Source organism: Ictidomys tridecemlineatus, chromosome 9, assembly GCF_052094955.1.
Source record: "Ictidomys tridecemlineatus isolate mIctTri1 chromosome 9, mIctTri1.hap1, whole genome shotgun sequence".
Lineage (NCBI taxonomy): Eukaryota > Metazoa > Chordata > Mammalia > Rodentia > Sciuridae > Ictidomys > Ictidomys tridecemlineatus.
In genome coordinates, this window is record NC_135485.1 from 142,593,302 (window position 1) to 142,616,270 (window position 22,969).

The 22,969-nt window shown below is 42.4% G+C and overlaps 1 long non-coding RNA gene across 1 annotated transcript in view; it reads left to right on the forward strand.

Annotated features, from left to right (window-relative positions):
• The window catches only part of LOC144366548 (uncharacterized), a 31,715-nt gene extending 16,142 nt beyond the window's left edge, over positions 1 to 15,573 (forward strand). Inside the window, exon 2 of the long non-coding RNA XR_013425603.1 lies at positions 14,652 to 15,573. This is a non-coding gene — a long non-coding RNA (uncharacterized LOC144366548). The remainder of the gene's footprint in view (positions 1 to 14,651) is intronic.
• Positions 15,574 to 22,969: the final 7,396 nt, after the last annotated feature.

The window sequence follows — 22,969 nt, forward strand, 5'->3', positions numbered from 1 at the left end:
TGGATGTCCATCTTATCCTCAAGTTTTAAAAAAATTTCCTCTATTAGTTCCCTGAAGAGGTTATCTATGCATTAGTCTTTATCTCACAACCCTCTTTAATTCCAGTGATTCTTAAATTTGGTCTCTTAATGTCATCCCAGAGTTTTTGTATATTCTGGTTATGGTTAATTATTTTCTTTTCTTTAATATTCTCTGAATATTCAAGGTCAGTCACTTTGTCTTCCAGGTCTGAAATTTTGTCTTCAGAATGATCTATTCTATTAGAGAATTTCAGCTGAACATTTTATTTGCTTTATTGTGTCTTTAATTTCCAAGGTTTCCATTTGATTCTTTTTCAGTATCTCTATCTCACTCTTGAATATTTCATTCCTACCCTGTACCGACTTCCTTAATTCATTCAGTTACTTTTCTGTGTTTTTTTGAAATTCATTGATCATCTTTATAGTCATTCTTTTGAATTATTTTCTGATGTTTCATCCATTTCAATATCTTTGGAGTCAGTTGCTGGTGAATTATGAACTTTAGAAGGCATGTTGCCTTATATTTTCATATTTCTTGATTGTCTGTGTTAAGTTTTATGCATCTATTAGGATGGATTTCTCTTTCACTATTATGTGTGACCATTTTAAGGCATAACTTTCTCTGACCAAAGTGTTAAAGACCTATTGTAGGTGTAGTATCCTCAACCTTTGTGTTAATTATCTCTGTTTTTGCTATAGACTGGATGTCCATGAGTAGGAATTGAGTCCTCACTCCCAGCCTTTCTCCTTGGGGCCTGGTCATTAGTTTGATATTTTTGTGTGTTTTTTCTTTGTATTAAAGTATTGCTGAAATTTGAGTTTTGTTAATTTGTGTGTTGAATAAGGTGTGTTTTGGCTGAGTTTAATTCAGCAGCAGAGTGTTTACCCTATGAACTTGTAGTGTTCCTATAGATTCCCAGCACATCACAGTATAAGGGGAAACAAACAATAGATCAACCAAAGACAATAACATATAGCATCTAAATAAATATCCAGCACCTACTATGACATCTACAACACCAGTCACCACAAAAACAGGAATGGTAGGGTCATCAATTGCCAACAGCAAAGAGAGCTACTAATTATCCTGGCATTAAAGTAAACCTTAGGTGTCAACTGTGCCACCTATGTTACTAATAACTACAACATGGTAGGGGCAGGAGTTATAGAAATCAGTTCCAAGAGGTAGTAAAATTACAGTTTATTTAAATAAAAGAAAAAAAAGATAAAAAAGTTTAGGATGTTTAAAATATGAACAGAGAAAAAGCAGAAGAGATGTAGCAATGATGTCTGCAAAGGAGGAGAAAATATAAATAGAAAAAAAGAGGAAAGGGTGAGAGAAAGAACAAGAAGTAAAGTAGAAGAAAGTAGAGAAAGAGAAACATGTGAAACAAACAAACAAACAAACAAAAAACCCTAACCCTCAAAAGACAAGGCAAAGAAAAATATCTTAAAAAAGCTAAAAATGGGAAAAAGGAGATACATATGCATATGAAATAATGAGCACAGGAACAACACACGCTCATACAAGGAAAAGATTATTATGAAAAATGAAAGAACGGTCTCCATTGAGGTGGTCGGAACTGTTGACAAGGTTGGATGATCACTGCACATACCTGACTGTCCTTCTTGTGTTCCTTCTTGGTCCATGGAGAGAGGGAGAGAGGGAGAGAGGAAGAGGGAGAGAGAGAGAAGAGAAAAAAGAGGGAGAGAGAAGAGAGAAGGGAGAGGAAGAGAGAGAGGGAACGGGGTGGAGGGAGGAGGTGTAGATATGATGCAAGGGAACTGGGGATTCTTAAACCATTCCTCTCTGTGTGCTGCTTGCTGAGCTGCCAGTTGAAGTGGCCTAAGCCAGAAGCTGGTTGAAATGGCGCTCAGCTTCCCTTCTCACCAGTATGAGGTAGGACGGAATGGGAGGCATTCTTGATTGGAGTTTGCACAGACCAGATTGATGTCCTCCTGGGGAGGGACTGCAGCAGAGTCCTACAGGAAGAGTTCTGTAGGCTGGGGCTTGGGTCTAATTAGGCCTTAGGGACCTTGTTGGGTGGTATCTGTTCTGATGAGGTTAGATCAACACAACCCTGGGGTTGACCAGATGTTGATCTCTGGATCTCAGAAGCCTCCCAAGAGCCCACTCACTGGGAAGGGGAGCCAGCCCCCCACAGCACTCACACACTATGCTACCCATGACGACGGCCTTCCTAGGCTTAACCCCTGGATGTACACACCTGCATGTTTAGTTTCCAGACCCTCCTCAGCATCTCACACGAGCTGCCAGACTCAAAGAGAAGGCCAGGAGACTCCCTTCTGTGTTTCTGACTAGGATTCCCCTGGGTAGGATCTTCTCTGTGCCGTGTCACTCATGTTCGCTGGGTGCACCGCAGGCCACAGGGCAGGTACTCTCTAGGAGAGTGGCAATGTTTTCTATGATCTCCCAAATTCTCACAGGAGCAAGCTGTAGCAGGGCCTTCCCAAGATGGCAGCTGCTCGGCTGTGGCTTGCCTGTGGAGCGCTACAGATCACTTATTCAGACACCAGGTCACACGCAGCCTTTGGGTCAGCTAAGCACAGCCTGCTTTTCTCTTCCACCAGTTTTTCCATGCCAAATTCTGTCTCGTGTGTCTCTCTCTGTTATCCTCCTTCTCTGGGGTGAACTGGCACTGCTGTTGCTGCTGCAACCTGCTTGGCTCCAAAGTACTTTCTTGTTTTTTGTTCAGTGCACCTGAATTTCTGAGTCTCTAAGCGACTCTGTTCAGTACTGAATTTCAGTGAATTCCCCTCTTCACTCACCTTGGGAGAATCAGTATTCCCCTGCCTGAATCCCCAGTTACAAATCAATGCAGCCATCTTGAATTTTCTGTAATTCTTTTTTAAATTTCAGAAACACAATTAAATTACATTTTTTCCTGTTTTCATAGCTATGTAAATGCACTTCATGTTGTTGAACTGTATTTTTAAAAATGATCGAGATGGTCATTTTATGGTATAAGTATTTTACCATAACTTAGACAGAAGGCCACATTTATGACGCATAGACATGGATATGGATATCACCAAACCTTGTGATCTAGAGGTAAAGGAAAAAATAACAAAATCCATGCGCTATAATTTCTCTGGAGTGATTATATGACTCCTGGAATTCCCTGCATTGTTTATTTCAGTATACTGATACCAATAGGAGACAGAAATCCCTGTGGAGGCAAGACAACCAACAATTAAAAAGTTAGTGTACATTACAAGGACAGCATCTCATGATTTTTCTTTGTATTTTCCATATTTTATTTGTGTCCTTGCCACTGCCCACATGTTTTAAAAACTGCCACCAGAGGGCAGGAGTGGGCCAACGTCAGGCAACGTGCATTTGAATCTGCCAGGTTTAAGCTTTCCTTTCAATTTCCTCACACAGGAATTACTGTTCCTGTTACACAGGTTAAATAAAAATAAGCACATTCCCTTGATAGTCAATCATGTTGAGCATCTTTTGATACTCCTGTTGGTTATTTGTGTGTCTTTGGAGAAGTATCTCTCAAGTTCTTTGCCCATTTTTTAAAATTCTGTTTTTGTTTGCTTGCTGAGCTACAGGGATTTCTTATGTATTTTGGAATGAACCCTTATGGTACATGGTTTGCAAATATTTCCCCCATTCCCTAGGTTGCCTTTTAACTCTGTTGATTTATTTCCTTTGCTGTGTGGGGCCTTTTAGCTTGATGTAGACCCACTGATATATTTTTGGTTTTGTGGCTTGTGCTTTGGAGGTCATTTCCATGAAACTGTTGCCAAGACCAGTGTTGTGTCAATTAGCTTTCTGTTGCTGATAGAAAATACCTGAGAAAGTCAACTTAGAGGAGGAAAGATTTATTTTGGTTCTCGATTTCAGCGGTTTCAGTCTGTGGCTGACTGACTCTGTGGCTTCAGGCCTGAGGTGAGGGGGAACCTCATGGCATAGTGGCACAGACTGAGACAAAGCCACTCACCTCCTGGCAGCCAGGAAGCAGAGGGAAGGCAAGGAGGGAGCAGGGGACAACATTTATCCTCCCAGGGCGTGCCCCAGACACCTGAATCAAACATGAGTTCCTCATGGGGAGGTCACGCCTTCAACACAGGATCCTTTAGGATACAGTCTAGATCCAAACCTAAATAGGATAGAACAACATTAGATAGATCATCTCAGATCCATTAGGAGGGATGTTATTTTAAAAAGGATAAAAAGTGTTGGTGAGAGAAATCAGAACCCTTATACCCTGTTGGTAGAAATGTAAACTGGTCTAGCAGCTATAGAAAACAATATGGAGATTTCTCAAAACATCAAAAGTAGAACTATCATCCAATCTAACAATCCTACTTCTGACTATATATCCAAAACCATTAGAACGAAGATCTTCTTTTAAAATGTTTATTTTATTTATTTATCTTATTTTTTATGTGGTGCTGAGGATTGAACCCAGCACCTCGTGTGGGCTAGGTGAGCCCACTACCTCTAAGCCCCAGCCCCAGCCCCCTGGAGTGAAGATCTTGAAGGGCTGTCTGCACTTCTGGGGTCATTGTAGCATTCATAAGAGCCAAGGTATGGAAAGAGCCCAAATGTGCATTGAAGAGGAGCAGAAAACCACAATGTGTGTATGTGTGATGGAATGTGATTCCACTTGATAGGGGAAGGAATTCAGCTTTGTCACAATGTGCTCAAACCCGGAGGACCGTTTGCTATGAAACAAAGGAGACACAGAACAGTGCTTCCTGGTTCCACTCCATTTACCTGAGGTGCCTGTAATGGCCCTCCTCAGCAGAGTGCAGTAGTGGACGCCAGGGGCTGGTGGGGAAATGGAGAGGTGTGCAGTTTCAGCTCTGCTGGCTGAGACCCACATGGACACAGAAGACCCCGACAGGACATAGACTGGCTTCTATGAATCAAGTCACCAGTCGTCCTGGTTCAGAGCATGGTATAGAGCTGGTCTTAGAGCTCTCGTCTACAGAGCTGTGAGGAAATAAATTTTGTTGCTCAGGCCACCAAAGTCTATACAATTTTGTTGTGGCAGCCCTGGCAAACCTACATCAAAATGATGGATGAGTGTGTGAAAAACCACAGACCTGGGCACAATTGGAAGAAGGAAAGGATTAGATGGTCTGTTCTTTTAGCTGCCTCTGAGAATAGTTAGGTTACAGATGTTACCATCTAGTTGTGTTGGGTTCATTGTCTGTGCTCAGCAAAGGACAGAAGGACAGGACACAGAGATAGCAAGCAAGCTCTAGGTTTATTGCAAAAGTGACAGACAGACAGAAAAGAAGGGGCCCTAAAGCGGGGAGTCTGACGGGGGAGGGGGGAGGTTTTAGCCTGTTCTATTTATGGTCTCTGGACTTTCCTCTTTTCCTTCTCTCTCCCCTGTCCACCCCTCCTCACTACTATTGACCAGTGCCCCCTGTGTCCATGCATCTATTTTGGTTTTCCTGTTGTATCTCCTGCTTAGGGACATGAGTACGGTCATGTCCGTCTGATTGGGTCCCCCGCTTGTGTCCATGATTATGTTCACCAAACAGGAAGTGGACCTCTTTGGAAGCCCCCTCCATGCTCCTTTGGCCTGGGCCTGCCCCGCTACCTCCCTGGCCCTCTCGCCCTGGCTGCCTGCACCCTTCTCCACCTCCCTCCCAAGTGCTATTGAAGGATGACACTGACCTAGTGTCGTCTTCATTCTTCAGGAACTGTGATCACATTCCCAGGAAGCAAGCCACACGGATTCTACTCTGTTGTTTGAAAAGGCATCATTTCCTACTCTTTAAAGTGACATGACTGACTGTGGATGGAGATATCTAAAGGGCAGCTCCACACTGACTGACAATGGATTCTGCAAGTCCCTTTATTGTATTTATGCCTGAATCTTGAGGCCCAAATTTAGATGAGTGAATTTTTGACTTAATATACAAATTTCTTGGAGTGCTAACCTGATAGATTTACCATTGTATTTACTATTTGTGAATATCCCCAGGTACACAAACAGAAGATCCAGCCAACAAATAGTCTTAGTTGTCCATCAAGGCCTGACGGTTTCACTATCTTTGCCTCTTTTCTTAATGTCTGTCAGTGTTCTCTTCTGTGTTCTCTGCATTCTCTTCTTCTTCTCCCGGTCCTTCTGTCCTCTCTTTTCTTTCCTTGTCCTTGTCAACTCATAGATCCTTGGGCAGATTCCATTCTCAGTGCCTGCTAAGATAGTCCTGCCTGTATCACAATGAGAATCAAATGTGGTAAACAATTAGTGACACTCTTTGAATATTTTCTTTTGTGAAAATTTAAAAGTGAAAGTTTGCATTAAAAAAAAATGAAGCAAAGGGGCTGGGGATGTGGCTCAAGCGGTAGCGTGCTCGCCTGCGGCCTGAGTTCGATCCTCAGCACCACATACCAACAAAGATGTTGTGTCTGCCGAGAACTAAAAAATAAATAAATATTAAAAATTCTCTTTCTATAAAAAAAAAGTGGCTTCATTTAAAAAAAAAAAAGAAGCAAAACCTGGGCACAGTGATACATGACTAATCCCAGCCCTCGGGAGGCTGAGACAGGGGGATGGCAAATTCAAGGTCAGCCTCAGCAACTTAGGGAGACCCTGTCTCAAAACAAGGGGCTGCAGGGTGTAGTTCAGAGGTAGAATACTGCTGGGTTCAATCCTCAGGACCACAAAATATATACGTACATAAAATTTTAAAAAGTTTGTTAATAAAACATGCCATACTTTTGGAGGCATTAATTTTATAACTGCTCAATAAGGAGAAGAGAAAAGGGTGTTGGTTTTCAACTTTTCCAAAGGGTTTTTTAATATTCTTATACATTTCTGTAAATAAAATTAATATTAATTCCATTTAATATTTAATAGAATTTGTAAAGCCTTAGCATCTACAGTCTTAAAATCATATATTATGTACTTGATAAACTTGTTTTGTAACAATGTTCTGTGGAGATATTCTCTGAGTTTAGTGCTTGCTGTGAGAAGTGGTACAGGGTTTATTTTTATGAGAGGGAAAGAGAAAAACAAGAAAGGACATTTGAGACTAGATGAACGAGGGCTGACATTATCACCTGTAGAAGTCAATCCCCCCTTCCACCCCTTCTTTGTAAATCGGGGACACAGACCACGGGGCCTGGGTGGAAGGCAAGTAGAATGGCTGAGAGACATGGGCTCTGTGCAAGGTCCTTGCTTAGCACCTAGAAGGCCATCTTAAGTGACAGCTGCCATTTTAAGGAAAAAAGTTTTGCTTTCCCGCCCAAGGGCCTTCCTGAGAAAGGCTCACCACCTCCTCCTACCAACCCAACCCTCAACCGCCCGCATCCACATTAGTCCTCCCCTCTGGTTCCTGAGCCTCCCCATGAAAGCCCGAACCCAGGCCCGTTTTGCCTCTCTCTCCTATGGAGAGAGGGCCTTGGTCAGCGCTGACAGTCAGCTCTCCTGTGGGTCTCTGCCAGGTCTCCATCTCTCCTTTCCTGCTTTCCCTTCACTCTGTTGCTACAAGATGGAGGGATTTTGTCTTGAAGGATACCGGGAGGCTGGCCCTGAGTCAGGGCTGAGCTGCTGGCCCCAGAGACAAAGTGAAGTCACCCCCTGATTTGCAAGGGCGAGGCTCCACGCGGGCTGAGGATGGAGCAAGCCAGGTGTCCAGGACCCGAGAACGGCTTTTAGGAACTGACCTTCGGCCCATGGTCAGCAAGAAAATGGGAACTTCAGTCCGGCAAGGAACTGAATTTGGCCAGAGGCCTGAGTGAGCTCCAGATGAGAATTCAGCCAGGCCAGCAGCTTGAACGTGAGAACCAGAGCAGAGAATCCACTTGGGCCACTCCAGGACCTCTCATTGACATGACGGCGACGTCATAAGCACCTGTTGTTATGAGCGATTACGTTGTTGATAACTTTTGTTGTGAACAATAGGAAATTAACCTTGTGCTATAAAGTATATCCTTTAAGATAGCCTCCTGTTCATAATTCAGCTTCAGACAGGCTCTGCCTCCAGTCAGCTATTTGACTTTGGGTAAATTGCACAGTCCTGAGTCTGTACAAAGGAAATAATGTATAGACAAAGGAAATAATGACGAACATCTTCTGTGGTTTCTAGGCAAAGACAATTAATTCACATTAATGAAAAATTTCTAGTCGTTCTCTTGGCCTGTGGTAGACACTTGCAAATTATTGGTTCCTTCCTTCCCTTCCTCTCTCCATAGTCCATTCATGCTGTAGTGTAAAAATTTTCAATGTATGGTCATGGGTCCTTTGGAGGTCTATGAGATCCTCTTAGGGGGTCCTTAAGATCTAAGCTATGTATAATGACACTAAGATGACATTGAAATTTTTCATTCTGCATCTTTTATAAGTGCACAGCAGAGTTTTCCTGAAACTACATGACTTACAACATCACAGATGGAATGCAAAGCAGACCTGAGAATCTAAACATCTATTGTCAGACACTAAAGAGATGAGAAAAAAATATAAATGACATTCTTAAAAATATTTTTTATTTGGAAAATGTAGTTTTTTAAAAAAATAAAAATGCAATTTATGGTAATATTTAATATTTACTATTGCATTTTAAAATGAATTCATAAAACTTTAAATTTTCTTGGCCTTAATTTTCAATATGGTAAATATCAATAAACAAAAACTCTTTGAGATCCTCAATAATTTTTAAGTGCAAATGGGTCCTGAGACCAGAATATTGTGCATTAGCAGAGAATCCAGAATTTCCCAGAAGTGTTTATTTTCCCTAAGGAGAATAAAAGGTACTTAGGAAGAGTTCTCTGGAAAAATAAATTTAGGAACCATGGCAATGTATTCACCTGTGATAACCAGTTTTCCATTACTGTGACAAAATACCTGGAACAATCAACATAATAAGGGAAAGGATTTATTTTGGTTCATGGTTTCATGGTGGCTTGGCCTTGTTGCCTTGGCCCAGTGGTGACAGAGGACACCATGGCGTAAGCACGCAGCAGAGTAGGCCAGTTTACAACGTGGTTCCAGAGAGACAGGAAAGGGCTGGGTCCCAGTAGCCCCTCAAGGACATTCCCCCAAGGACATAACCTCCTCCCACTAGGCCCCACCTCCTACAGGCTCCACCACCTGCCAACAGCTCCACAGACAGGGGCCAAAGCCCTTAGCACTTGGGCCTGGGGGATTTCAGAACCAAACTATGGCATCACACCCACTCCACAGCTATGCTGCATATTAAAGGACTAGGTAATTCTGGCAATACAGACGGGCTGAGTCCACTTAATTCGGCATTTCTCCAGCTTCAACTGCTCTAGACTATAAAGTTGACATTTTAGCTGCAATTATTTTACCAACCCTTGGGAGCAAGATTGGGATGCAGGCTCAGAATGTGAGAAAGTAGATTCATTTTGAGGACGTCAGAAAAAAAGAAAAGGATATTCACAACAAGGAAGATAACCTTTCCCAAGGATTTTTTTTTTTTTTTTTAAAAAACAGAATGCCCATGGAGAGATCAACAGCCTCTGCATTCCAACGGGGCAGACCTCCTCTGGCCCTTGGATCCCTGCACTGCTCTCCCCCTGCTCTCTCCCCTTCACCCTTATCCATTGTTTACCTCCCATGTGCTTACTTATCCCTCCCTACACTGCCTGCCCCAGACCTTATGGAAAAGTTAATTAAGTATATCTTGCTTTCTTCTGTTTTTTTTTTTCTGCTTTAAAAGAGGAATCATTGTTTTTAAAAACAGTTTTCCTAAGTCAAATATTTAGTTCATGGTCGATTCTCTGTTAATTTCTCATGCTCACTTTCATCTTGAGGCTCTTGTTTCTTCAATCTACCTGGGTCTCAGGTTCAGCACTGACATGACCCTAGGAGGGGGGACGCACGGAAACCCACTGCACCAGGCAAGGGTTTAATGACAGAGGTAAAAGTCTTTCTCTTGGTCTGTAACAGCTCAATTCTGTGACATAAAAATCTCTCTTAAAATAGTCTGTGAAGAAAGTTGTAAAGCTGTAAATCATTACATGTTGCCCCCAGCTGATTGCTCAGGAACCTAAACATAGCAGAGGAGGGTATTGGGGATTTGAGGAAATTCTTGCAGAGAAGCAAGAGAAAGAGAGCTAAAGCAGGAAAACCTCAACCGGTGATTGGAGATTAGGGGAGCGAGAGGGAGATGAGGCTTTTGAAACAGAGAAAGACTATTTTGAAAAAGCCTTCAAAGACGTCACAATACTTGCACAAGGAAGGCTAGGGTGGAAAATGCTCCAGCAGGGACCAGGGCCTGGGGCACAATCACCTTCTTTACCACGAAGGTCCTTTTCCTCCTGATTCCCCGAGTCTCCTCTCTTCCACAGCGACGGGTAAAATAACTCCAGCGAAGAATGGGATAGTCAAGGAGGGCTTAAAACGGGGCTGGAAACTGGGTATTTATATTTGGAGGTTTTTGGAAGGTGGATGGGATAAGGGCCTGGGAGACGGCAGGCCGACTCTACAGGTGTGTGAAATCACTGGTGTCAGTTTCTTGGGCTCCAGGATTCCATCAGTAGCCTCTCAAATGCCATCTCCACAGGCAGGACCCACCTGCACGGCATGTTTCATTTACTTTTTACTTTAAATAATCAACTGAGAGGTGACTGCAGCTGGATTGTGTCATCCAAAACATGCCTCTTTGACATAAGAAAATAATTTTGAGCAGAAGGCAATTAAGAAGTAGCACGTGGAGGAAAAACTCTCTCTGTCCTCTCCCTTTCCTGCCTACCTGTGGGGTGCGATTCTTCTTCACTGGAGACAACTCTAGACCCAGCCCAGAGGGGGCACTGAGGAATCTGCACACCAACCTTCCTCTGATTGCATCCCCCGGGGTTCAGTCTCTTACAGTCTCATGGCTCAGGAGCCTAAAGCCTGTTCCTTTTCCTGTTATTTCTCCACAAATTTATTGTCCTTTGTTGCTGATGTTTTATGAGCCAGAACTCCAAGCCGCTGCTTTGGGTGACTTTTTGTCAAGCTTTTCTTGCACAGTGAGTGCTGCCTGCTAATAAATTGTATCCTCTCGTTAATCTGTCTTCTGCTACAGGGCCATTCCAACCAAGAACTGGTGAGGGGTGAGGAAGAAAAAAAAGAAATTCTCCCTGACAGACGCCATTAGTCCAAGGCAGCTCCAGAGACCTGGGTAGATTCTATGTAAGCAAACCTCCCCAACTCCGTGTGAATGGTCATAAGATTTTAGGAAAATGAAATTTAAACTTAGCCAATCAGAAATGGAAGACGAACCTCTAACAAGGGACTTTCCATTAGAATGATCCAAATAAGGCTATGGCTCCACTTCACCCAACAAACATTTTCCTTCTCTTGTGTCTGTGTTCACCTTATAAAAGCTTCCCTTTAGCCCTTCAACGGAGCCCCTGAGGCACGTCTGGATTGCAGCTGCCCGAATCAGGAATTGCTATCTGCTTAAGTCAACTTTTGAAAGCCTTGCTGTGCCAGAGTTTATCTTCTAATACCACGGACGCTTCCTGGCATTGAGTTCTGACTGCCCTGTCCATTGCTGGAATCTAACCACACAGCAATGTTACACACGTAGGGGTGACCCTGGTAACGTCGCGGGGAAGTCTCAGTACTCCCGTCTTGGGTAATGACAGACAAGGTGTCTAAAAGCAAAAAGCATTTGCCAGTGTGCTTTTGATGAGTAGTGTTCACTTTTCTTTTTGGTTCTTTAGTGTTTATGCAGGTGTATGTGAAAGACTGAAGGTAGAATATTTCAATAGTACAACAGAAACTCTGGGAGGTTGTTCCATATTCTATGCCAAAGAGCTCAGTGAAGATTGTTGATTTTCTTAATATAAGAATGTATTCCTGGGCTGGGGCTGTGGCTCAGCGGTAGAGTGCTCACCTAGCACGTGTGAGGGCCCAGGTTCGATCCTCAGCACCACATAAACATAAATAAATAAAATAAAGACATTGTGTGTAACTACAACTAAAAAAATGAATATTTTTTTTTTAAAAGAATGTATTCCTTTTATCTCGTCCTTTTTGAGGAGATTTTTCTTTTTCTTTTGACAATTTTAAAACAAAGACTGGTTGTCTTCTGATTCCAAATAGTTGAGATCTACGGTGTATTTCTTTCTGTTTGTGAAAGATGCAATTCCTCAGAATGTGTACAGATTCCAGTTGATGTTTTTTCAGAAACTGATGGAATAAAACTCAGTGTGGTAAGCTGGTAAAAAAGCAGAAAGCTGAAGTCATTATTATGACAGTGAAGCAAAATTTAAAACTTAGACTAGAAATAAGATGTGCTTAAATTCATATTTTTTAAAGGAATGAGCTCTTTGCTAATAGATTTGTTGAGGATTAGTCTCTTGGAAACGTGAAGGACACTCCGATTTGTCATCTTCGGATCTTTGATGAGCGCACACGTCTCTCTAGGAAGCAGGCTCTCCAAGTCTATTTTTCTTTTCGCCCCAGGGATTTCATTCATCTCCTCCGTATTATCCCACAGGGTTAGGCGATTAGATACGTTTATGTTATGATTTTCTCTGAGTGGATTTAAATTCCCTTACTTGGAAGCCATCCCCCGGGAAGGGAGAGGGCTTATCTTTGCTGGCCATGTGGATTTTTGTGAACTCTCTCATTCAGGATGAAAGCAATTTGCATTCCGCTGGAGCTGAGCTATCTCTTGCTCCCCGTGCTGGCGATTACTTTGCAGTTGCTTTCTCCTCTGTCTGGAATGTCCTTTCCTGGCTGTTAGACTCTTTGTTCCCTTTTCCGCCCCCTCATTCATGAGTCAGTTCTTTGGGAGGCTTTTCCTTTCCGTCATCCTAGAGCCCAGTTACCACAGCCTCCCTGGTACCTCGCTCCAGGAGCACACCTCTGCTTTCCCACAGCCTCACCACGTTGTGGCCGAGTGCTGACTCTCCTCATTCCATTTCACCTTCTGCTGATGATCTTTCCAATTTCTGTAAACTTTACATGTGGGTTTTCACACAAGGCTTCTTAATAATATTTAATAAGTATTTACTGCCACAGTTTATCAATTCTATGATGCACATATTTCCCCCCTATTTAAATATCTTCTAAAATCAGGACGTGTCTTAAAATTGATGAAACCTTCGTTTTAATGAAATATGATATATGCCAGCCAGTATACTACTGCTTTATTCATATTACATTTCCTCCTTAATAATCTAGTCAGTTCGGTGAACACTCCAGTTTATGGATGAGGAAACAGAACCTTAAAGGGATTAAATAACTGGCTAAAGATCACACAGCAGCAAGACGCAGAGCAGGGACTCGCTCATAGGTGTGGATGTGTGATGCCATGCGTGTTCTTAGTCACTGTTGGGGAAGAGAGGTAAGAATGAAAGTCACCAACATTTTTAGGACCTCTATTGTATGCCAGCTACTGTGCCAGGCACTTTTTTTTTTTTTTTTACCACTTTCTGTTTTATTATCAAAAAACATTGTGAGGGCTGGGGCTGGGCTGGGGCTCAGTGGTAGAGCACTTGCCTAGCACACATGGGCACTGGGTTCGATCCTCAGCACCACAAAAAAATTGAAATGAAAATATTGTGTCCCATTTACAACTAAAAAAATACATATTAAAAATTGTGAAGCAAATATTACAATCTTTATATGATAGATAAGGAAACTGAGGCATGCATTAGATAGCTGGATCTAAGTTGCAATGCCGGGAAATGTGAAGGTGGGATTTGAAGCCTCTTCTGGAAGGTTCCAAAGTCTCTTTTACACAGTTTTAGCAAATGGTGCCCTTTCAGTTTGAAGAAAACTACCTATTGATGGAGATAATCAGAGATGAACAGATGATATAAAATCCATTCTTCAGGAGGCACAATTAGGCGTTCATTTCCCTCCCTCCCCCTTTCCTTTCCTCCCTCCCTCCCTCCCTCCCTTCCTTTTTTCCTTTTCTCTCTCTCTCTCTCTCTCTCTCTCTCTCTCTCTCTCTCTCTCGTCCTCCCTCCCTCCCTCCCTCCCTCCCTTACTTTTTCCTTCCTTCCATTCTTGCTTTCTTCTTTCTTTCATTTTGGTACTGGGGATTGAGCCCAGGGGTGCTTAACTACTGACTCACAGCCCCAATCCTTTTTATTTTGAGACAGGGTCTCAATGAGTTGCTTAGGGCCTCGCTAAATTGCAGAGGCTGGCTTTAAACTTGTGACCCTCCTGACTCAGCCTCCTGAGCCACCGGGATTACAGGCATGCACCTTCCTGTGCCCGGCTGGGTATTCATTTCTTGAATGATGATCCAAGAGTGTCTTAGACTCTCGACTTTCCTTAAAGATAAGCAGTAGTGATCACTCTGCTCGTGGTCTGTTTTGTGAACTAGTCTTGGTGGTGTTGGCCTACAGAGCAAAGGTCATGCCGTTCAGCCTCCAGTGCCCCACTGTGAACCCCAGCAGTGTGTGCACAGGTGATAACCCCGGGCTCTATCGAGCAGGCACAGCCCTGTAGCATGGTGTGTTGAAAGGCATTGGTTTGGCATCATAAACACTTTTAACTGACATTCCAGATCTGGAACTGTTTGATTTGTGGCCCTATGAACCTGGTTCTCTAGACTTAGTGACTTAGAGTGGAATGGACCCTAAACCCACTGGATAGTCCCTATGTATGAGGCCTAACATTTGCATTTATCTGATCTTTCATTCTTTCCCCCTTTTTATAGGCAAAGCAAGATGGTGTCCTGAACTTATCAGTTATTTGACCACGGCCAGAATCTCCATTGCTAGTCTTATCGTGGTACCGTGTTGAGCGGTGACCTCTGAACTCAAATACGCAGTCTGCAGTTGTGAAGCTCTGAGAGAACTATGTGTGAACATGGCAATGCTTTCGTTTTCACCTGGTTGAATTTTATATGTAACTAAACTAATGAATTTAATAGAGCATTCGAGAGTAGAGGTTCCTAGAATGTGTTCTACGTAGACTTAGCCCTGAGAGTTGGCCTTTCAAACATGGGTGCTGGTCACAGCGACTTAGGAAGTGGAGCAAAGATATTCTGCCCTCACAGAGTTCAAACATTAGTGAATTTGGTGCTCTGGAAAGTCTGCCTGTGAAGAACACCTTCTTTAATCCAGTGATCCCCAAACTGACGTGAGCATGGGACTTGGTTTGGTGAGCCATGGACATCTTGGAAGAGTGCCCCCTGTAGCTCTTCAGGGAAGACTCTCGGTGGCAGAGCCGACAGTGGCCCCTGGCATCCTCCCTCCTTTTCCTTCAGGAAGAGAACTCTGAATTTCAGCTAGGCACATAGCTTCCCAGCTAGAGATGACGTTTTCCAGGTTTTTTGCAACAGTATATCAGAAGGTTTCTTTGCCAACAGAATGTGTGCAGAAGTGATCAGGCAACTTCTGTGCCACTTCTTTAAGGGGAAACTGTTCACCTTCTATTTTCCATCTTTCCAGCTACTAGCTGGCTGGGGCCCAGATGTATCCTGGGGATTAAATTTTGACCATATTCGAAGACTCCTTTCCAAGAGATGCAGAGGGAAGAAAAAAAAAATAGAATCTTGATCTTGGATGGTATTATGGCCTAAAAGTGTATCTCTGAACTGTTTCATGAAAGACAAATACAATTTCATTTTGTTCAAACCACTGTATTTTGGTGTCTTTGTTACAGCCGCTTAACCTAAACTGTCACTAATCACTGTCTGGACTTCTCTAAGAATGTTCTGTTTGGGTGGCATAAGCTTTCTGAGTTTTATTGGTTCTTCCTGATGGATATTTTCAATGAGTGATAGAGAAATTCCAAATGCTTTAGACAAAGCTAAAAATTGAGGTAAAAAGAAACATTTAAGAAAGAAGTTTTGGACTTAGCATTAAAATACAGAAAACACTCAAATCATGAAGCATTTGCTTGACTGAGCCAGGTTAAAGGTTAGACTTTCTAATGAAAGCGTATGAGGTTTTAAATGACTCATGTGATATATAATATCATTAATTCTTCTAAGTGTGTTTATACATAAATGTCTCAAGCTACTGAAATAAATGAATGATTCATATTAGCTTTAAAAGGAAAATCTTTGGGGTTTTCTGTGTCGCCTCAGTATTTTAACTTGCCATTATTTAAAGGCTTACTTGAGACTTCTAATACCAGACGCACTGGCAACAATGTCAATTCTGACCTCAGTCAAACATAATAGGAGAGAGCAAATTGTGTTTTCCTCAGAAAAGAAAAACCACAGCATATTTTCCTCCTGGAATAATTTGATTTCCTTTCACAGTAAAAAGTCCAGAGAAAACGCTGCAGTTCTACCATCCGCCTCCATGAGTTGAAGCTGAATGTCTGCGATTTTACTTCCCATAATGACCTTTCTACAGTAATGCTCGATTTCCACTTTAGAGCCCCTGATTACTAGATTGCTGCAAGATCTTAATGGAACTAAGCACGCTCGGCTTGGCTCTGTTTTGGGGCGGTGGCATCTTGCCTGCCTCTGTGATGAATGTGTCTAGGGCTTTAGCCCTGAAAACCCCAACCTCCAAGGGATAGTCAATTTTGTCTCTGACATTTATGAAGGACACCTGTGGAATGTCTGACCACGGCCAGAATCTCCATCGCTACGCTTATCGTGGTACCCGTGTTTAGCGGCAAGCCTACCCACGGAAGGGAGAAGCTGACTAATTGGAAATGGTAACGGGCTCTGACTTTTTCATGGAAACTTCTGTGAAGCGGTGTGAGATTTGATCAGTGTCTGAAAATCTTTATTTCATTGACAACTAGGAGCAGATCAGATCTCAGAGTCCCTCTGTTGGCATCAGAGTCAAGCTAAACCTTTTATAAGGGTGTACAGGAAGCGTAAAGAAAATGTGAAACTAAGGGCTTCTGAGACTTTCCTTGTTCTCTGCTAGGTTTCCTAGAATTGAAAAGAATTGTTTCTTGGGAGAAAGTTAAAAACTACTTGTTCAGAGTGAAAAACAGAAAAGGAGTCATGATGCCTTTTCTGTTTCTCGACTCCTGAAAACGGATTTGATGCATTTTCTGCTCTTTATTTATGGATTATAATATAGTTCTTTGCAGGGAATCTCCTCTCTGGAATATTTCTCACTCAGCTGTCAATGAAATCCAAAGGCATTCATGGGAGTCAACTGTGTGAAGGGTTTGGAAAGATTCACTATTAAAGCAAAATAGCACTGTCCCTTACTTCATAACATCTTTTCAAAAGAGATTTGTGAGTCTTTTGGATGCAGATGCTACAAAAAAATGCAAAGTGTAGTAATAGATGGCACAAAGGTATGGGCTCCTTTCATGAAAGAAAACAAAAGTATTGATGATGGGCGCACCTGTTTAGATCCCAGACTTTAATTTTCCCTCTTCCTTATTCTTTATGAACAACAAATCACAGCCTCACTATTCCATGCCAGAAACGGATTCTCCACCGAGGTACCTTGAAGAAGCCCTGTGGCCGGGGGAAGTGACAGCTGCCCTTTGCTCTCTGACAGGGACAGGGCAGGGCTCTGCTCCTTCCTGGCTACCCACCCTCACTCAGAGGCAGGTGCTCTGGGCCCACAAGTCCCCTCCCACCTGTGTCTTTACAGGGACATCAGCAGGGGAGCTGATGGTGCTGGAGAAGCACTGTTATGCAGCTGGCATAGAAGAGACCAAATTTGGCTGCTTGTTTGCCTGTTTTTCCTGGGTCTGTGTGTGCTGAATTGATGGACATGGCCAGACCTACAGAAATATATCAATGCTCAATCAGCTCTTTTGATAGCTATGGGTCTATTTGTTCAAGATACTTACTTGTAATTATTCCAGGAAATTAGAAAACACTCGGAGTCTGCTGTTTCTCTATGGGGGCAGCAGAAACTTCTCAGTTCTGTTGTATTTGGAGATATAAGCAAAAAGGCCAAAGCAGACAAAGAGCTCCTGATGACCTGGAGAATCTAGATGTTGACCCCACCACTGGGACTTAGTTTATTATTTGATTTTGATAAGGTGATGTTAACTGTGGAAGGTGCACACATACACACACACACACACACACACACAGACACGTGCACAGAGAAAAAAATGCAGTTGTAACTTTTGTAGCTAGTGCTTGATTTGACAGAGAAAGGAAACAAATTTTCATAACAGTCGCTCTTTATAAAAAAAGTAATTCCCATTTTTATTTTGGCCTCAAATAATTCCCATTTTGATTTGGGCCTTTATAAATGACTTAAGAACTTTGTCCGGGGATAGTAGGAATCTTTTCCACCCTTTGTTTATTATTAGTCATAATTGGTCATATATTTAAAAATTAAAAACTAAGAGCTACGCTGACAAATGTGGCAAGCTTGCGTTCTTTGCCCTAGCTTTGGCAGAGCTCTGGGTCAGGCTTGTGTGGTCATTTGTTAGAAGCCAGCAGAGGCTCGTGAAGTCGCGTGGACTATAGGACTCCTGCAGGCCTCAGCCTCCTGCCTGTGTATTTTTAGGGTCTGCTCAGGGGATGTCGCCTATGTACCCATAAACAGTTCTCTGCTTAAAGATGTCCCTTTTCTGAGAAAACACCTGAGAGCTGCCACTACCTATTGTCCCCATACTCCTGGAGCTCCCCAAGCTGCAAACTGGAGGACCCAGGAGAGCTGCAAGTTCTGCAGTCTACACTGTCCCTTTAGAAACAAGCTGTGTTCTACACAGAATGCATTTGGTAAGCTGGGGACACTCAGACTGTGTCTAAAAAAAGTTCCTTTGGGAAAAGAGGTTTTTCTTTCCCTTTCTTTCTTTCTTTGCAGTTTTGCCTGGACCAAGCAGTCCTTGCCACCATGCCCCTCCCCTCGAATCTCAGGGTCTACCTTGGAAAGCCCTATTTCTTGCAGCTACATTCCCTCCAGGCAATAGGTTTGTATGGTCACCTGTAGGCTGCCACTACTTCATCAGACATGCCACACCACGTTGAGTTCTGGCAGAGGCAGTGATGTGGGCTGAAACCAAAGTCTCTACACATGCTTAACAAAATATGCACAGAGTACCACGAAGCATAAGGTCTTTCAGTGTAAAATGCCCCATAGTAACTTGGTTTATGCATGTATGCTTCATTTATAATCCAAATAAATTCTTAGTTCCCATATGGCCCAGTCTTGGAATAGCACCACATTAAAGAGACATAGTCTAGAAACCAAGAGTAATTAAAAAGTAATTCCCATTTTTATTTGGGCCTCAAAAGTACGTTGAAAGACCACAAGTCTGTAACCCTTAGTCACACTTCTAGAAGCTCTTTCTTCTCCCTCTCCACTCACGTCCCTTGGCACTCCTCGGCCTTTGTGTATTCTCAGCCCCGGACACGCTTTGCATTTGGCAAATGTTGGGACAGAACCCAGGGCCTTGCACGTGCTAGACAAGCGCTCTTCTTCTGAGCCACATCCCCACCCTCCCTCTTTTCCAAACCTGTCTCCATGTCTTTTACTTTTTTGGCCTCTTATACCTTTTATTATATATATATATATATATATATATTTTTGGCTTTCTGGCTTAATCCTATTTGTCTCAAAATTGAACAATTTTTTTTTTCTGGCAAAACTAAACTCATCTTACAGGGCCAAGCAGACCAAGACAAGGTCCTCGTTAGTAAACAGAAATGATGGGGCTGGATTGATAGTTTCAGTTCCTCTTGTCTTTATCTGCCTAGTGCCTATAACACCCCGCAGGCCTAGGGAGGCCGTGAGTACAGAAAGGGATGGCATCATCTCCAACTTTAGGGTATACAAGTCCCATCGAGGGTACTGGCCCGTACAGAAGTGGGGCAGGTGTGAGAATGGAGTTAGGGGTGAGGCCACAGGTACGGTCAGGATGTGCCACTCCCAAATATGGCACCTGGTGAGGCCAAGTGTTTAAAGTTGAAAGAATCAGAGAAACAGCTTGGCGAGAGCTGTGCCTCTGACCCCCTTCATGTGAGCAGGGCCTTCCTATCCTGGAGGAAGGGAACATCTTTATCTTCAGAAAAGGAGACACAGAAGCGTGTGGACCAAGCAGGCCTTGCTAAGGCCTGGCTCTGCCCCCTGCTACCCTTGGTTGTACCCTTCTGCCATCACCGTTCCCGGCCACTTGCTAGTCTTCCTCAAACCCAGTACAGAACATTCAGATTTCGTCAGGCCTCCATTTCCTCCCGAAGCCTCTTATGCCATGCGAAACCTACATTAAGTAAATCTGTGCACTTGCCTCTTCATCTGCCTGCTCTTATAGGGGCCTCCACCGCGAGTAGAGGGCGGGTGGAGGAAAAGAAATTCTTGGCTCTTCCAGGTGACACCAAGCTTGGATGGGTCAATAAAGGTGTTGGGGGGTGTGTGTGTGAGGGTTCCTCTAACCTCTTAAATTCAGTGATAGGAAACTGTGAGTCTAACTGAGAAAAGATTGACAGGAGAAAAGGAATATAAGTTTATTAATTAAAAAATATAAACAGGAGTTCACAGAAAAAGGAATCGAAATGAAACTCAAAGAAGTGATCAAAGTTGGGTGCTTATAAACTTTTAAAAATATTTTTTTAGGTGTCAAGGAACCTTTATTTATTTATATGCAGTGGTGAGAACCGAACCTAGTGCCTCACACATGCTAGGCAAGCGCTCTGCCACTGAGCCCCAGCCCCAGCCCTTAGAAACTCTTCTTAACAAAGGAAAGAGGTTTGGGCTTCCAGGGACAATAAATGGTGGAAAAGTGACTATGAAATATGCAGGGGAACTAATGGAAGTAAAGTCATTTTAGAAGTTTGCACAGACTGGCTTCTGTGTTGGCTCTTGGTCTCATGATACCAGTGGCTCTTCTTGTCGTGGAGACGGGACTAGGAAGATCACACCATTCTTAGGGAAGCAGGGAGAGCTGTGGAGCAGCCCACCCATCAGGTTGATGACGACCTCTTCCCTTCTCTAGAGAGACTCCCATGGTGTTTGGTTAACAGGGTTACGTAGTACAAAGTTTCAACAGTAAAACCCATAGACCTAACGTAGTGGAGGTATTAAATTAATGAAAAGCAATGAATTGTCATTTAAATATTCCCAGTGAGAGGCTGAACATACACATGGACAAGGACCAGGCCATACATGACAATAGGACTTCCAGGTGCCCAGGAAGTTGAACCCACTGGCTGAGAGTGAAACCACAGTCTCTGGGCGGGTGCCCCAGGTTTAGCTGTGACCTGGAGCTGGACTCGGGCTCCTGTCTTATGTGCTCCCTGGTGCCTGATGTCTGGTTCTGTGCTCGTTGATCTTCTTCCTATTCATCTTATCACCTTTGAGACCAACAGTTTGATTTCATGCTACATCAAATGTGCTTCTTTCCTTCATATTCATGGTGTTTGTACCAGGGTCTGGATTTTGATATTTTAAGGGAAGCTTTTTTGAAATTTTAATCTAATACACCATTTCATGTCTCATTAATGCAATTGAGAGCCAGAACTATGTTGCAGATTTACAGAAATTCACTGGTGAACTGAAAACCCAGGAATTTGACTGTTTTTTTTTTCCTGCATACTGCCCTAGTCTAGGGGAAGTTCATATTAGGAAGCTCTTCTCTCTGCTTCAGTGTTGAAGACACAGTATGGGAAAGATGGGTAGGACTATTGTTTAATATGTTCAAATATTATCTTGGATACTGGGGTGGGATACTTCTTGGATACTTCTCAAGGAATGACTGGATTGTATGTCCTTTCAGTAATGCTATTTTTTTTTTGCAATAAGGCTTTGATAAAAGTTGGTCAGAGGCCAATTTGAGGTTGTATTTTCTGGCAAGGAACCTAACTTCATGTGTTTTATATTCTTGATTAAGAGCAGATCTATACATTTAGAAATCAACTGGGAAAAAAATCAAGCAGAAGACAGGCTTAAAAAGTCTCTTACAAAAATTAGAAAATTAGTTTTTCTTCCTGAGCACATGATTACTATAATCTTTTTCTTCTAACATAAAAGCAGTTCTTTAAATATAAAGGGATATTCTACTTTCTAGACCCTTCCATCAACACTTTCTTTTTACAGAGAGAAAAGGATTGCTGGGGATAACTATTCTGCTCTCTGACTCATGCAGGCTTTAGATCTCCAACCCCTTGGTATCCTTATGTCATTTTTTAATTAAAACTGGAAAGCAGGATGTCCATGTTCTGTAGACATGGAATTAGCTAAGTCATTAACAGAGAGCAGAACTTTGAGAGCCCTGAAAATATGTAAAATTCAGTGTTGACTTGTGCAGAACTGTTTTCTCAGAAAGATCTTGGCTTTCCTTTGTGCCAAGAGGACCGTCCAACAGGAAGTGGTGGCAGTTGCACAACACTAGATATGTAATTAATGCTACCTATTTGCATTTTATTAATAGTTAAAATGGCATATTTTGTGTTAGGTATGTCAAAAAAATTGAAAAAGATCCCTTTCTTTTGTAGTCTTGAATAAGCTTAAGAAGGTCATGGACTGGTGATTTATACGATAATAGAAGGAAGAAGCAAGACTCTACTCCTGTGAGAAAAATGATTGAAAGCTCCTAGAAAAAGATTCTGTATTGATGTTTTATGAGAAAAGACTTATTTTTAGGTTACTGACTTGTAGAGACTGATTTCTTTTTCTTCACGCCTGGTTTCATGGCTAAGATGTATATAGATACTGTAGAATTCATTCTTTTTTATTTTCCTCTTTGGAAAATAAGAACACGGTACATTATCTATTTTATTTTGGGAAAGTTTATAATCATATAAAAATAATTTGCTTAAAAAAGATTGTGACATGAGAAATGCGTGGAATCAATAATCTTCGTGGTTTTGAATCTATTGAGCTGTCATGCCCTGATAATTCCAAAGGAATGGCCCTTTTATTTATATTCAAGGCCTCAATTGACTTTCATTTTATTTTGTTTGTTAATTTTGTATAATCTGAAGACAAAAATTGCTGGTACTTGCATTATGCAGATATTTTTATAATGAAGAGAAAGGCACACCTATGACATGGATCTTTAGAAGGTAGCATCGTTTTATCTCTGCAGATGTCAAATTACCTCAACACAATGTCTCTCTCCACGATAGCTGGATATAACATGCAT